Genomic DNA, 15564 nt, shown 5'->3' on the forward strand with positions numbered 1-15564 from the left:
TGTGATATTAAATAACATGTTTTATACTGGCAGGGCTGCATGCATAAACAAAACTAGGAAGACGATACAGCTTTAATAGTAATTCTTTCTTCTTACAGCAACAGACTGACAAACTTGAACACCATTCTCTAAACAAACTTCTCAGAGTATATGCAAAGAAGATGCATCATAAATATCACACACAACCTAGCTGACTCACTCTGTGATCAGCATGATCCTCCTTCATTCATGTCCAGGACTGAGCTGCCTTCTGCTGGCACTCATGTTACCAAATGCATAGGGCATTATTCATGTGTGTTTAGATAGTTAGTTAAGCTAAGCTACACTCTTATGACAGTGTAGGGGTAATATGGTTTTGTAGTTATTTCACACACTCTACATTTCACTAGATGATTAATAAATCCATTTTAGGGAAAGTCATGAACTGAGACATGCAGGGGTTGGTAGGGTTTGAGGGTCCAGGTTTGATTACCTTTTTGTACTGTAGTTACATTTTTATTCACTCTCAAACTGTGATTGGTTTTTGAAAAAGGTAGTGGTTTGATCTGTCACAGTCTCTTACTGAAACTGGCCAACATCTCTATGTGACATTCATCAGATTCAGAAAACTCAATTCAAGGCACACATGAGCAGCATGACAAGTGCGTTTTACATGTTCTTAGAACATGTAAAACGCACTTAAGAGGCAAGACTTAAAGTGCATGGAGGGAGAGGCTCAGTGTGTGTGAGGGGGTTAATTTCTTGTTGGGAGGGAGCCACCTCAGTTCAACAGACGTCTGCAATTACTTCATACAGCTGAGCAGGATTGTGATTTTTTTCAGCTAACCACCATGTTTTTATGCGTCATCTAATCCCAACCTTTGTTTTTATTTTAAAAGGATGCAATTAGTGTGCTAACTACATCAGCCCTCTGCTTGTCTCATTACTGCTTCAGTTTGAGAATCCACATGCAAATATTCATGTAACATTTGGATTTGTATTTGCATTTGGAGCAACAGGGTGAAACCCATCTACTCTCCAATAATCATTCTGCTCTCGCTCCCCTCCAGCTTTTTTAATGGGCACTGGGCACAGCCCCTCTCACCAAAAACCGCAGCAAAGCAACAAGATTAATTACATACAGCAGCACCTTTCTCGGCTTCTCATCCCCCCCACTCCTCTCCCAGAAAGCATGCATGGTGTTGAATGAAAACAAAGTGAAAACATGAATAATCAAACAGAGCTGTTAGCTGACAGGACAATCATCCCGTCAGGGGTAACGTTAGTGCCATGGCACGGACACACATAAAGGAAAACAGGTCAGGGAACGCAAGTTAGCGCCTTAGCATCCTTTTAACCCGTAAAGTACGAAGAGGCCTCTGTGGATCTTAAATGGAAGTGAGGTAAGAATTGCAGTTGACCTTTGCATAATGAAATGCAGATGAGAAAGCCCAAACAGATGAAAAAACATAAAAGGTCAGTTAACAGTGCTTTTCTGATGTGGGCAACTTAACATCTCAGAGGCATCCTATACATGGCAATTAGCATCTATATGCCGAGTATGTGCATATGTAGGACATATTAGGTGTGCAAATTGAAGCTAATGGCAAGAACACTTACAGAAAATGCATGTTGGGTGTTATGCGATGCATAAAAAATAAATAATAAAAAAATGTTTGATTTATTTTTTTTTGCAATTTTCTTCTGCAACAGGAGAACAACACAAGCAGTAAAGGTCAGTAAAGATACACAAGCTTGCAATGGAATGTGGAAAGCACCTGCTGGCACATTTTATTTTATGATATTATTTTTATGTTAATCATATTCTTAGAAATGAATAAAATAAATAATTCAGTAGTTTTAATTTCCTGCTTCTTCACTTGTTAACAATTTTGCTGCCTGTATTTTCATATGCGCACATATTTACGTAATGAAGCAGGTCTTTAAAATGCTAACGGTTGGTTTGTTCTTCCTCCGACTTTAAGCCTCTGTGCGTCTGTGAAGAAGCGTCTGGTTTCCTCTGGCGTCTCTGTCCCCGTTGACTCTAAAGGAGCTCTGTTACCACTGGCACTAATTTAAACTGACTAAGAAGCGACCATGCGGGATCATGCCTGTGAGGTTAACATGTTTGACCTGAATATAAGAGACATCCACATTGTTACTTGCTGATGTTTGTATAGGTTTGGCTGTCCATCTGTTGGCCTGTCCACTTCCAGCAAAGCTCTGAGGAATGACACAACAGAAAATATGATGACATAGGAAATGTATTCCTGAATGTGACTTTATGTTAACACAATCAGGAAACACAGCTGTGATATAAAATGCAATAATGCTCCTTCAGGCTCAAATGCTCTCTGATGAAGTTTCCCCCCCTCATATTAAAGGCATATTTGTAATTAAATCTCTAGAGGGCAACTAAAGCACACACACCAACTCACATCATGACGACAGCTCCAGTATCTAAGAACTGTTAACAGACACAGCTGGTACACAATGTACTACAACTTAACTAAAACTTCTCCTTAATTAAATGTAAAAGAATAAAACCACAGAATACATAAATAAAAAGTCATGAAATCTAGAGCATTTGCACTGATGGGCCCTTTTTTTAACATAAAAACTCAGTGAGGCAAAACTATAAATGTACTTTTCTGCTGATGAACAGCTCCTAAAGACTATAACTGAAACAACTGGATGACATGTGGGTTTTCTATACAGTATTTATAGCCTTGATTATATATATATGCAGCCCATTTGTGTGATATTAATGACAGCGATTGAGCCGTCTTCTCCTGAAGCATTAAACAGCTGATGTACCTTATGTGTGTCCAAATCCAATTGCATTGTTTTGACACTATAAAGCCCTGTGCTATACACATAAACCTGACATGCAGATGTGCACGCACACATTAGTTTTCATCAGGTGTAATCATGACAACAGCTGTCTGCACTCCATCCTCTTCTCTTCAGGTCATGGACATGTTTGATCAGCTGCCGGACATTATCCCACCCTCCATTTTCCACTCCACATTCCTTGGACTGCTCACCTGATTCCACTCTCAATCTGCAGCGAGATGTGAACTGCACCGGTTCCTGTGCCAGCGCTGAATTAGTTCAACCTGCCTTCCAAAGATAACTCGTTGCCTCCTCCCACATGCCTTGTAGGATCCAAAGCTTGGAGAGTCAAACTGTCACGGCTGTGAACTATTTGGATGTCAGCTTCATGTGGAATATAGAAACCACAGTGTCTGAGGAAGTGGTTGTTTTGTCAGCATGAAGATTCCTGGGAACTGACACTGTCAGGCACATTAAGGGCTATGGGAGGAGAAGATGCAGACACTTGGGCAGAAATAAGAAGTTTTTCCACTTATGTAGCAACATGATTTTCTTCCTTTACTGTCATCCACACACGGCCTGGTGATAGCTCATAAAAACTTTCTCAAAGTTCAAACTTGCTGCTAAAGCAAAAACTACTATAAACAAATGTCAAATTTCAAGTCAAATTTTAAGAACACACAGATGGGATCAGAGGTCAAAGGTCAAGGTCTTGACTTTATGTCTGATTTTTTTAAGGTGCTGTTTAAAGATATTTCTTCAAATTCAGCACAAATGTCACAAATGGAGTCAAAGATGGGCAGTATAAGAAGATAAAATGATGAAAGCCAAAGGTGACTGAGTGTTTACATACAAAGAATCTGTCTTTTCACTGAGCAGTGAGCACTGAGCCAAACTGATCCCTCTAAAATGCACCACAGAAGGTCATTCCTTTTAATGCTAAACCACGACTATAAGATCAAAAGTGACCCATGGAAACAAAACTTATCAGCAGGTAGAAAATCAAACAGCTTGTGGTGCCAGGGAGAAACCCTCAGACTCCTGAGTAAAAGTCTGCTGCATTGCACAGACTTCCAACATTCCCAAGTTTGGTTTGGTCGGAATGATCCATTGTTTTATGTGACTAGTCTTCCTTGTAGTTTTGTGTCTCTCCCCCTCTCTGTGTCCTTATGTAGGTCTCTCTCCCTCCAGATCTGCACACTGAACAGCATCCAGCCCTCTGACAAACCCAGTGTCTACTGTCAGCACCTGCCTATGTAGTGCCAGTAATTAACATATCAGGTAAAAAACAAATAAATACAATACATAGTTTTTCAGCATTACAATTAAAACAACCTGTCAAAGAGCCGGTCCTGCTCAAGGTTTCTTACTGTTAAAAGGGAGTTTTTCCCTTGCCACTGTCGGGGGTTCAGGCTCTGGGTTTCTGGGTATCTTGATTGTAAAAGGTGCTCTATAAATAAAATTGAAGTGAGCTGTAGGGGATAATATTAACAAGAATTGTCATCTAAGTGAAATTGTTGCACCTATCACTGGAAAAACGATAGAACATGGACGGTCTGGGGTGAGAGCTTTTGTATATATCCCGAATGATGCACTAAACTCTAAAATCTTTAAAAATCACTTTAAAACATGGAACTCTGAACTCCACTCCAGTTATTTAGTTGGGGATTTTACAAAAGAAATCTGTAAGATGATTGTAGCAGAATGAAAGCTGGCCCTCACAGCGCTGCTCCGGATCAAATGGAACAATCACAGAGAGAACAACGGGGACTAATGGTGCTTTAAAACTGAGGATTAGCAGAAAAAACAAAAAAACAAAACAGCGGCAAAGGAGTGCATCAGTGTTTGGGTCATACAGTGAATCTCTGCAGAGACACTGCAGGCTGTGAGAGTCACAGAGATCACTTCAGATCATAATCTATTCAAAAGATATTAGCTGTACCACTCCTAATTGAAGAAGGGATACTTTGCCATCTGTTTGTTGTGTCTGTTTATATATTTTGTAAGGATACAGCATACAGTATATACGTATATATTTAAATGGGCCGTGCCAGGTTCTACCTGTTGGGGAAAAACATGATGACATGATGAACCGTCTTCCTGTCTTTTCCTGGTAATATTTAAGGGCCAAATACACACCACTAAGCTCCACTTTGCTTATAATCAAATCAATTCATGTTATTGCACTTGCTTGTGTTCTAGTCTTCCCTGCTGTATATTAAGTGTGACAGAAAATGAGAATTGCCACAGTTTATCATTAATAACTGTGGGTGCCAATGATACCCACTGACAAGCTATAACTGTAATGACACTGGATTGTTTTAATGGCACATTTGGGTTCAGTTAGTGTTTTTACCAGCAAGGCTCCCTGAAGACTTTTTGAGGAGTAATTAGTGTCATTCTGTCAAACTGTAACAGCACATCTCACACACACGTCGGCTATTCATTGTTAGTGGCTCAAACTGCTGCTGAGCTTTGTAGCTCATAGTGTTACTCAACATGCACATGTCTAATACCACAAAATAAACCAACATGGAGGGATGCACAATGAAATGTGTGCTATTTTGTGTCTTTCTTTACAGGGGCGGAAATAGCTCAGCACAAATTCCATACATGCATGCAAATAGACAAAAACATTCACATCCCACATCTACAGATTAAAGTGCACCAACCTGCATGAAATGTGCTTTGTGAATAGATTGAGCAGTGTTACCCTAACATCCATTCCAATTAAGCTACAACAAGAACAGTAGCAGTGGCGATGTTATTAGAATACACAAATGTAGAACAAATATCCATATTTTGAGCGCTGCACAAGATAAGATGTGCTGGCATTAGTATACTGAACACAGCTGTCATGTTGCCTTAACAAAAACAGGATATATTCAGTGAATCCTGACTAGAGATCCATGTACAAAATTATTTTTCTTGTGTGCCATCATGATGCTAATATGGCATTATGTTCCAGATTTGTGAGCATTTTGAAACATAAAGCTTGTATATATATATAAATTTAATCTAAATTTATGTCTGCATGACATTAATCCTCTTGATCGTACTCACACTTATGCACAGCATATACTCTGTGTGTGTGTGTGTTTGTGTGTGTGTGTGTGGGAAAGAACCAAGCCTCTGGAGTTCTTGGGATGCTCCATCACCTTGGAACAGTGCGGACTGGAAACACTTAACCTCGGGGCAGAACATTAATGCCAAACAGGGATGGAGGTATCCAGAGATAACACGCCGGAGACGATGTAAACACTGGCCTAATTCTGTCTCCAATCAAATGGTCAGACTGCATCCTATCAGAACAGTTCCATTACTGTGGTCCTGGTTCCCATGGCCCTGTAGACAGCCCAGTGATGAAAGACTCTATCACAGCTTGGACCCCAAAAGAGCTGAATCCAGTCAATGAATGCTTAACAAAAATACACAACCCTAGAATGTATTTCTGCTTAAAGTTCTATTGAGATAACACTTCATGATGTAAGAGCAGCATTATAGTGAAACTAATTCTGCAGAGACTTTGTGTTTGCTGGCAGCAGGAGTAGCTGTTATATATACTTTAGGCATGTCCTGATTAAATGGGACTATATAGCTTGACATGTTTGCACCTGTGTTTAAGGGAAGGGAATTGTAGGGGTACACATTTAAGGGATAAAGAGGCAGCAGTAAAGGAGCTAGAATTACATTATTCTGTGCAACAACATTGATCACTCTTCCATTGATCTTCTTGCCTGTCTCCAAGCCAATCAGTGATTCCTCTCCTATAGCTTTCTATTTATTGGCTTTTTTGTGCAAGCCATCTTCATCCCTGCATTTGTCACACTCTGCTCCAACTACCACTAGCATCTTGACTCCAGGGGGTCCTGTCCTACTTACTATTGCTGTGATATGTCACATGTGCTATATGTACACATATGTGAAACATTTTCTCTGAATACTCACATGCTGCTCCTCTGGGTGATCATTCACTAGGGAACATTTTGCTGCTAAACAGCTAATTGATATTACCACCAAGCTGTAAACATGTCGATTTCTGCTGTAAAGTTCGACATCCTAACAAGGAGGTCTGTGGGAATATGCTCACTTTGGATCCATCCCCAAGAGGCTGTGAGGCGGAACTGCAGTTTTTTACTGCAGTGTGGACTATAAGTATTCTCCTCATTATTCGGCTCAAAGATGAGTCAAGAGAAATATGAAACTTTGTTGACATGAGGAGACTTTTCAGAAAGCAGTGTCCGCTGATGTATGAGGGTCTAATGTTATAGTGTGAAGTAACAAATGAAAGACTGTCAGTGGAGATGTAGTGCACATTGCCAACATCCATGACCATATCCTGTTGACGATTGATGGACTCGTACTAAAAGCCATCACAACAACTACTCAAAGTCTGAAAGTCCACTGTGACACTGTGAGAGCAATGCCAAGTAAATAATTGGATGTGTGGTTAGAATGGATGTGGTAATCAACAAAGCCCTTATGTAAGCAGAGACTTGATGTCCCTTTTACTCTCAGGGCAGAAACCACTACATCCCATCACCACACACTGCTCGCCTTCCTTCCCCCCCATCGGACACATTTCCTTTGTGCCACTAACAGCCTGGCTGCAGGCACGCTTTTCATTCACTCTAAGAGAGAGATGTGATACTGGAGTTTGACACTATTTGCTTCATTACTCTTCTTACAATCAGTTCTAAATCAGTGCCCCTTTATTAATCCTTATATTGTGTTAGGGTCAAATTAGATCAGTTTACACAAGGCTTATTATTAAAAGAAGGCTTCATAATATCCTCAGAAGATTTTTTAATACAACACAGCTTTAACATTTTTTGTAAATTATGAAGGTTTCTAAAAGAAATGGTGACATTTATGTTGGTTTGGGTCAAATTTGACAAATTTGGCTGGTAAAGATCACCCCATATGGGCTGATGCCAGATACCAGATGCACAAAAAGAGATCTTTAGATAAAAAAAAAAAAAAAAAAACATTTCATGGTCGTCAATCCCTTATGACATCCATGGTAGAGCATCTGCTGAGAACGTCATCAGAATGACCCCGGAACCTACAAGATATGCTGCATCCCATGTTGAGGACATCAAGACAGCATTTCAGTTGTTTATACCACCACCTATTCAGAGGATCCTGTCTGAAATGGCACATTTGCATTGGCTGTAAAGTTTGATGAATTTTAACGAGGGGGTATGTTGTAAGATAAAATGTGTGACAAGTAAGATATGAGGGAAACATGATACTGAATAATAATCATTGGTCTTTTGGGCTGAGTTAAGTCATGGGTCAAATTTGACTCGCTAACACCAAAGATGTGGGCAGCCTCACAATATAGGGTTAAAGGCTTTACAAGGCAATTATTAGCTTTCTGTAAGTATGCTTGAACAAACATACTGTGGAGTCCATTATTCAACTTGGAGTACTTAGAGTATTAGCTTCCTGGCCATATCAGTGGAATGACTGTGTGGATGCCAATGCCAAAATAGCTCCATAAATATGGGAAATACATTTGATATTGATCTTCAGATCAATCCTAATGACATTATTTGTCCTAAATTTATCTCATATAAAAATAGATTGAGATTTGGTGCATGCAGTCAAGTCAACCTTCAGAACAAATTGTAAGCATTCTCATAAAATTATTGGTTGGGGCTGTTAGACTTCAGTGGCAGGCACCAGGACTAGATGCAATAAGAGTGTGTTACCATAGTAACCACTTCTCCCCATCTAAAACTTGAAGGCACCTGATACTTATCAACCCTGAGGGTTCCTGCAAGAACATCCACCATGAAAGATCTTCCACACTGTCCTTCCTCATTACTATAGACAGTATATAGATGGACAACATCCTTCAAAGATGGACAACATCCTACAAAACATCTGGATTGCAGTGGTGGCTGGCTGCAGTGTAAGTCATGAACCCAGCATCTATCATGTTGGATATAGACCTGACAAAAAATGCCCCATAAATAAATTTTCTTCCAGACATGGTTTTGGGTTGCCATGGTTTATGGCTTGTATTGCATTTGTATTTATTTAGATATTGTTGTCTAACAAAACAAGGAAGTCAGTAGCCAATAGAGCAGCTAAGTCATGAAAAAGTGAAGGGAGTGTTTGGAACCTCTGATAGACTGGTTCAATGGTGGCAACGTGTTCCAACATGGCAGCAGTACCAATTTGGGAGATATTTCGAGGAGTCCGAACTACTTCCTCTCTCTTTATATAGAGTTTACCTTCCTTACACTGAGTTTGTATGACTGGTATATTATCATTGTGTATCAGTAGCGTTGAATGATGCAAATGACTGTGACGAGCATACAAACAAGATTTACTTTCAGTTTTCCTAGAAATGCTTGTAAGTAGTTGCCATCATAATAATTACACAAACTCCTAGAAAACCCTCAAACCACTGGTGTGATTCATGTCTGGCTGACTCTAGTCCATCCATCTTTCCCACAGTTTTGTGGTGTAGAAAATACTAAGCTCTATACAATCTGTTTAGTCTCACACTGGGCAGATTGCAGGCATGTTAGAACCACATAAAGACATACATAACTGCTGACGATCAGTCCTCAGCACACAAGCACACACTGCAGAATGACAACAGGAAGGACAGACAGGGCCGATAGACTCTGAAGTGCTCCTGTATCTGGTCATAATCACAGGTAGGATTTGGGATAAATCGGCTGAGGTTTCAGGTAAGAACACTAATCTCTGTTGCTCCTCAGATTGCACAGGCTTTCAGCTGGATAGCAGATGCTAACCGCGGAGAGGGAGTCCGAGTGGTGAGGGGATGAGGCTTTGCGGTAAGGGGGCTTGATTTGTAATCAGAGGTCTTAGATGGAATACATGGAATGCCGTCAGGATAAATAGCTTTTCCATTTTCATGGCTCCCCCTGACTGGATACAACACTTGAGTCTGTCTTTGTGTGAAGAGGAGTGGCATTTTATAGAGTGGGGAGTTCACACAGGTTGATGATCTATCAAACACAAAAAAACAATGATGGATCGGTTTCCGCCTACTCCAAACATGACATGTTTTTTTTTTTTTTTTACGGATAGCTGAAATGACCAGTAGATGCAGAAAACATCCACAATAGAGTGGGCGAGGTGGCCAAAAGATGTTGGCTTTTAATGTTTTATTGTCTTTATTGTTATTATTATTTTTTATTCACAGCACTATGGTCAACCATGAGGAAGTCCTGGCAAAATGGAGGTGTGTTATAAGTGTAAAAAAACATACAAACATTCCAATTAACCCCTTCCATTCAGAAGGAACATCATATTCCTGGTGTGGGGCTGGTTGTTTTTGGAGTGAAATACTTCACTTGTTTGTTTGTTGTGATTGAAAACTTGTTTCTCAGGAAACCCTTTCCTCCTTCCCACAGAATCTCCTGATCTGCAGCTAACACTCAGGGGAGCAGATCACATAAACTCTGTGTGACTGGACACTAATGAAACTTCTGAAATTCATCATGTGCAAATGACCTCTACAGAGCATCACAGTCAGGCTGTCACTTTCTGCAACACTCTCCTGGTCTGGTGGAGGAGATTTAACACAGTATACAGTCATGGACCCTGGTAGCATGTGGTGAAGATTAATGAGCTGATGTGAATTCAAAGCATGCAAGTTTCTGTTTTTTTCACTAAAAACCACCTGCTTTGTTGATGACAGACAATCTGAGCCGCACAGGTAAATCCAAAACAGGTTACGGTAGTTTGTTTACATCTCTCACCAGGGGGGCCGTGCATCAGTATTCACTAAACAGGCTGGTGGGTAAATGAATGTGCAGAGAGCTGGGGAGACAGCTTTAATCTCCTGGCAGCTTCTGCTCACTGGTCCTGTTTCTGTAGGAGAGAGCAGAGCAGCAAGATGCTAATGAAGAGTTTCCTTCAAGAAGGACTGGTGAAAATGTTCCTGCTAAGTCTTTACTGAGGCCATAAAACCTTGAGCAGGAAGTTACATTTGCTCCTTCAGGCAAAGGGGAATAGGAACTCTGGTCAGAGAGTCCCATTAAAGAAGGTTACACGGATGTCACACTGTCTGCTTTTAGTCACAAGATTATTGATTCCAGAAGTCAGGGAAATCCACTCAAGGCAGGGTTTTATCTCACATTGATGTGCCCACATCTGATCGGAAGCTTTTAATGATGAGCTTGTTGAATAGAGAGAGCACCATCAGCCTGTTTGCCTCCTCGGTGGAGCTTCGTTCTGATACTACGGGCAAACATTTGATTTCAAGCTTTCCTAAAATGTAGCACTTTAACAGAACATTCATCATCCACAGAGACCTGTATTTAGACAAACACTTTTTAACACACATTTTTACTCAGAGTTATTGCTTCGACAGTTGCGAGAGCTGTACAGGTTAAAGGCTGACACCGAGAGCAGTTTGTGAGGTGTAGTAGATCCGCGAGCCTGAGATGAGGTGGTGAGAGGAATGATTATGGCTTCTGTCATTCCTCAGTAAAACCAAGAAAATATCTATGGGAGACTTGCCACTTACCATAATTACACATTTCCCTGCAGCGAGGATTTGTAATTCTAAACTAAATCACATAGTACTAACTGTCCAGAAATGTGTTGTTGAAATGTGATGAAAACCTGGGTCACATTCGTTTTCTCTTTGTTAGACAAAGCTAAAACAACACAGTGTAGGGTGATGAGTAACTCAGGAAGAATAGAAAACATTGTTCTTTTGTAATCCTGATAGGAAGTGACTTTACCTTGCAGCCTATGCTTAGGCCGGACCAATCTGTCTCTGAGTTACTGCTTGAGTTGCTGCTTTGACTCAGATTAAACACAGCAGATGTGAAGTGGTTTACTGACAAAGTTCCTTTGGGGCAAAAGCTTCCGTATGTGGAGTCAGAGTGTACCACAGCCAGCCGCATCAGGAGGTTTTATTGTCATTTTGAGTTGTGGACCCACTTTTCAGCAGCAACTTTTAAAAAACAGAGAATACCCTCTCATTAAATTCAAGGATTTACATCTCTTTCAACAACACATCATCACACATCATCACACATCATCACATCACACAACAGCATGCTCACCTACACCAGAGAGGACAGATGGTCACGTGTTGGCCAGGATGATACATCCGGCTATGTGGCTGATGTACACCAAAAGTTCAAGGGTGGAGATGGAGGGGTGGGTAATGGTGTGAGGTTCATAACTTCACATTTGTTTGTTTTTGTTCATTCTTCCATTTTCACAAGGTCTATAGGGTTAAAACCATTGACAGTAAAAACTATCGACAAAGCTTCCGTGATGTCACCTGCTTGTTTCCAAAGAAGTTTCGAGGCTCGGTGGGATGCTCCAGGACGCCCATGTTGGCAGTGTCACAGTCCACCAAAACTCCAAAGCTTCTCCTGTAGATGTGCCATTTGTGAAAACATTTGGATATGGTGCCCTTTGAACAGACGGCTAATTAGCGAACGACAACCTGCAGAGTGTGTGGCGTCAGGATAAACAATGCCAGCTCAACAACGTCCAATTTCATCAGGCACCTCAACATGCACAAGGATAGGTCAGTCTATCACTTGGTTAGGTTAAGGGACACTTGGCCCGTATGCGAGCAAACTAATCAAAGCACAGATGTAGGTTATACAGACATGATGTTTCATGATGTTTCTTCACATTGCACATTGGAACAGCCCTCCTAAGTGACCATGCTCTGATCAATTTTGATACTGTAATGTAGGTGTATAATAATAGATGATGATACAGGATGCTTACAATCTAATGAGAGAATGTTCATTTCAGTCATTTGAGCGTTGACTTGGACTTGGAAAAAATGACTGGTGAACATTTCTGGGACACAAGACCTGGATGTTTACCACTGTTCCTTTATTGTACATTCAGCCTCACCCCAAAACACACAAACACTGCTGCAGGCAAGACAAGTTCTCCCTTCGGAACACTTGCTTTCTCATGCACACATGCATTGAGACGCACTTACACTGCTACAGTCATGCTCAAAAGTTAGTACCCTCTTGTCAGTAATAAACCAGGAAAATTGTTATCTGACAGTCACGAGTAAGTCATAACAGAGCCATACAGTTAATGAAAGGTCAAGAGAGTCATCCCTTTAGGATAGGGTTAAAAGTTTGTGCATTGTTATTAAGCACATGAGGAAGTACGATGTATAATTCCTAGAAAAAAGTTTAGTTTTCACTAGAAAATGAAGATCACATGTACAGGAATCTCCAGGAATCTCCAACACATCCCTCCTGTTCATATAACATAATATACCATATCACTCATGCCATAAATACATAATTGTGGAAAGAACAAATGTGATTAAATGAAAGTAATAACACTGCTTCCATAAGATTTAACTGTGTGAGCTGCAGCAGGTGCTGATGTTGGTAAGTACCTGGGCTCACAACAAACGGCAGATCATCAAGAAGGCTCAACAGAGAGTCTTCTTTCTCTGGAAGCTGAGGAAATTTGGATTACCCTCCAAACTCCTCAGCAACTTCTACAGATGCACAGTGGAGAGCGTCCTGACAAACTCCATTACAGTCTGGTATGGGAACTGCAGCGTTCAGGACAGGAAGGCTCTCCAGCATGTCATTAAAACGGCACAATTCATCTGTGGAGCAGCTTTTCCACCATTACAGGACATCTACAATGCCCGGGTCACAAAGAGGGTCACAACATCATTAAAGACCGCACTCACCCACAGCACACACTGTTCACACTCCTGCCGTCAGGCAGACGCTTCAGGAGCATGAAAGCAAGGACAACCAGACTAAAAAACAGTTTCTATCCACAGGCCATCAGGCTGCTGAACACTGACTGAACATTTATCTTGTAACATCATTGCCACAATGCAGAAATTGCACATTTTATCGTTGTTGCATGTACAATCTCTTAACATATTTGTACACTCTAAATGTCCTACCTACAATAATGCATAAGCAATGCACCTTAAATACTGATAACACCCTCTGTACATAGAACTGCTCATTTTGCTTATTTTATTTTATTCTAATTTTTTTTTTATTTAATTTTTTTTCCTATTGCTTATTCGTATTTTTATTTATTCTTATGCCTAAGTCTACTGTTTTTTTATATTAGTCTAGTTGTGTATAAAGTCATATGAAGGGAACTCGCAAAGTAAGAATTTCATTGCTCAGTGTAACTGTAAAGTGCTGTGCATTTGACAATAAACTTCTTGAATCTTGAATCTTGAATCTTGAATCTTGAATCTTGAATCTTGAATCTTGAAACTTGAATCTTGATCATCAGTCCTTAATGAATTGATCATCAGCAGGTGTACAGACAGCTGTTTTGGCAGTTTGCTGGAGCATTCAGGTGTGTGTTAACACAATGACAAGAGAGAAAGACATAAACAATAATGTTAGAGAAGCAACTGTTGCTGCACAACAGTTTGGAAAGAATGATTATTCACAAGTGCAAAGCATTTAGGACAGCTGTCCCAGGAGTCCCAGCAAATTCACCCCAAGCTGCAATGTTCAGAGAAAACACAGAAGAGCTACATGTCAGAGCCTACAGGCCTCACTGAGCATGTTCGATGTTAATGTCTGTGACAGCACAATTAGAAGAAGAAGAACAGAAAGTCGCTTCTGTCTATAAACTGCACAGAAGCACGAGCATCTGAATACCACAATGTCCTTTAAATGCTTACCAGCATGTCTGCTTTAAACGAAATACAGCATTTCAGCCAACACATCTCATCTCTGGAAACCTGTATACCAGAATACTCTAGGAGTAAGTGTGAGGACATCTGTCCCACAGTTAAAGCTTTGTGTAAATCGGGTCAAACAAAAAAGACAGAATGGCTGGATAGTTAGGGTTAAGGTTTTACATCAGTGAACACAATAAATGTCCCATCTACCATGTCAGCCTGAATCAATCAGCGGCTAAAATAACAGCAGCTATTCCTGTGTCAGTGCTGTAAGATGCACTTAACAGCAGATGAAGTTTTCAGGCTCCTTATTAGTTGGGGATTAATAAAGTGGTCCAACTCCATGTGGACTTTCAGCATAATAGATGTGAATGAGTGTCTTTGAAATAATGGCAGGATGAAGGAACCATTTATAGCATGTGTAAAATTGCCTTTAAGTGTACATCAGGCCTGTTTGAGGCTATTACTATAGCAGTTACATCCTGATCTTTGTCCAGCTAATCTCCTCTTTAAATGATGGACAACCAAAAAAAAACAACAAAGTGTCTCACTATTAAACTGACATAAAAAGAGATGTGCAAGTGTAAGAGGATAATAACTCCTGTATTTATTTTTGATTCCACTTTCCAGTGAGTTATCATTATTTTCTGTATACTGTATTGGTTGTGTAGTTTTACCAATGGGACAGTATAATTTAGCGCCATCTAGAGAGACTCTGCAGAAGGGACACCCAACTCTTGTCCGTGTGTGTGCTTTGTGAGACAGTGTCTTCCCTTGTTTCAGATCTATATTAATAAATGAGCCGAGAGAGGTTGTCATTGTCACGCAGAAGCAGAAGAGAGCACACAAAGTGCATATTCAGGATTAGCTGATAGAGGGTTAGCTTAGCATAAAAACATCACAACCTTTCAAGCTCAATGTGTTGTGTCATGTTGGCATTAAACTAAGTCATGTTTCTCATGTGAGATTTGCTGTGAACAGTGTTTCTCTCCTCCTCTGGTGAGTTTCTGACACCCTGCTGAGCACAGAACAATAACATTCACTTCTTTTAATCTTGGTTATCAGACTCCCATCCAGCCCAG

The sequence above is a fragment of the Parambassis ranga genome, chromosome 8 (assembly GCF_900634625.1).
Source record: "Parambassis ranga chromosome 8, fParRan2.1, whole genome shotgun sequence".
NCBI classification, from domain to species: Eukaryota; Metazoa; Chordata; class Actinopteri; family Ambassidae; genus Parambassis; species Parambassis ranga.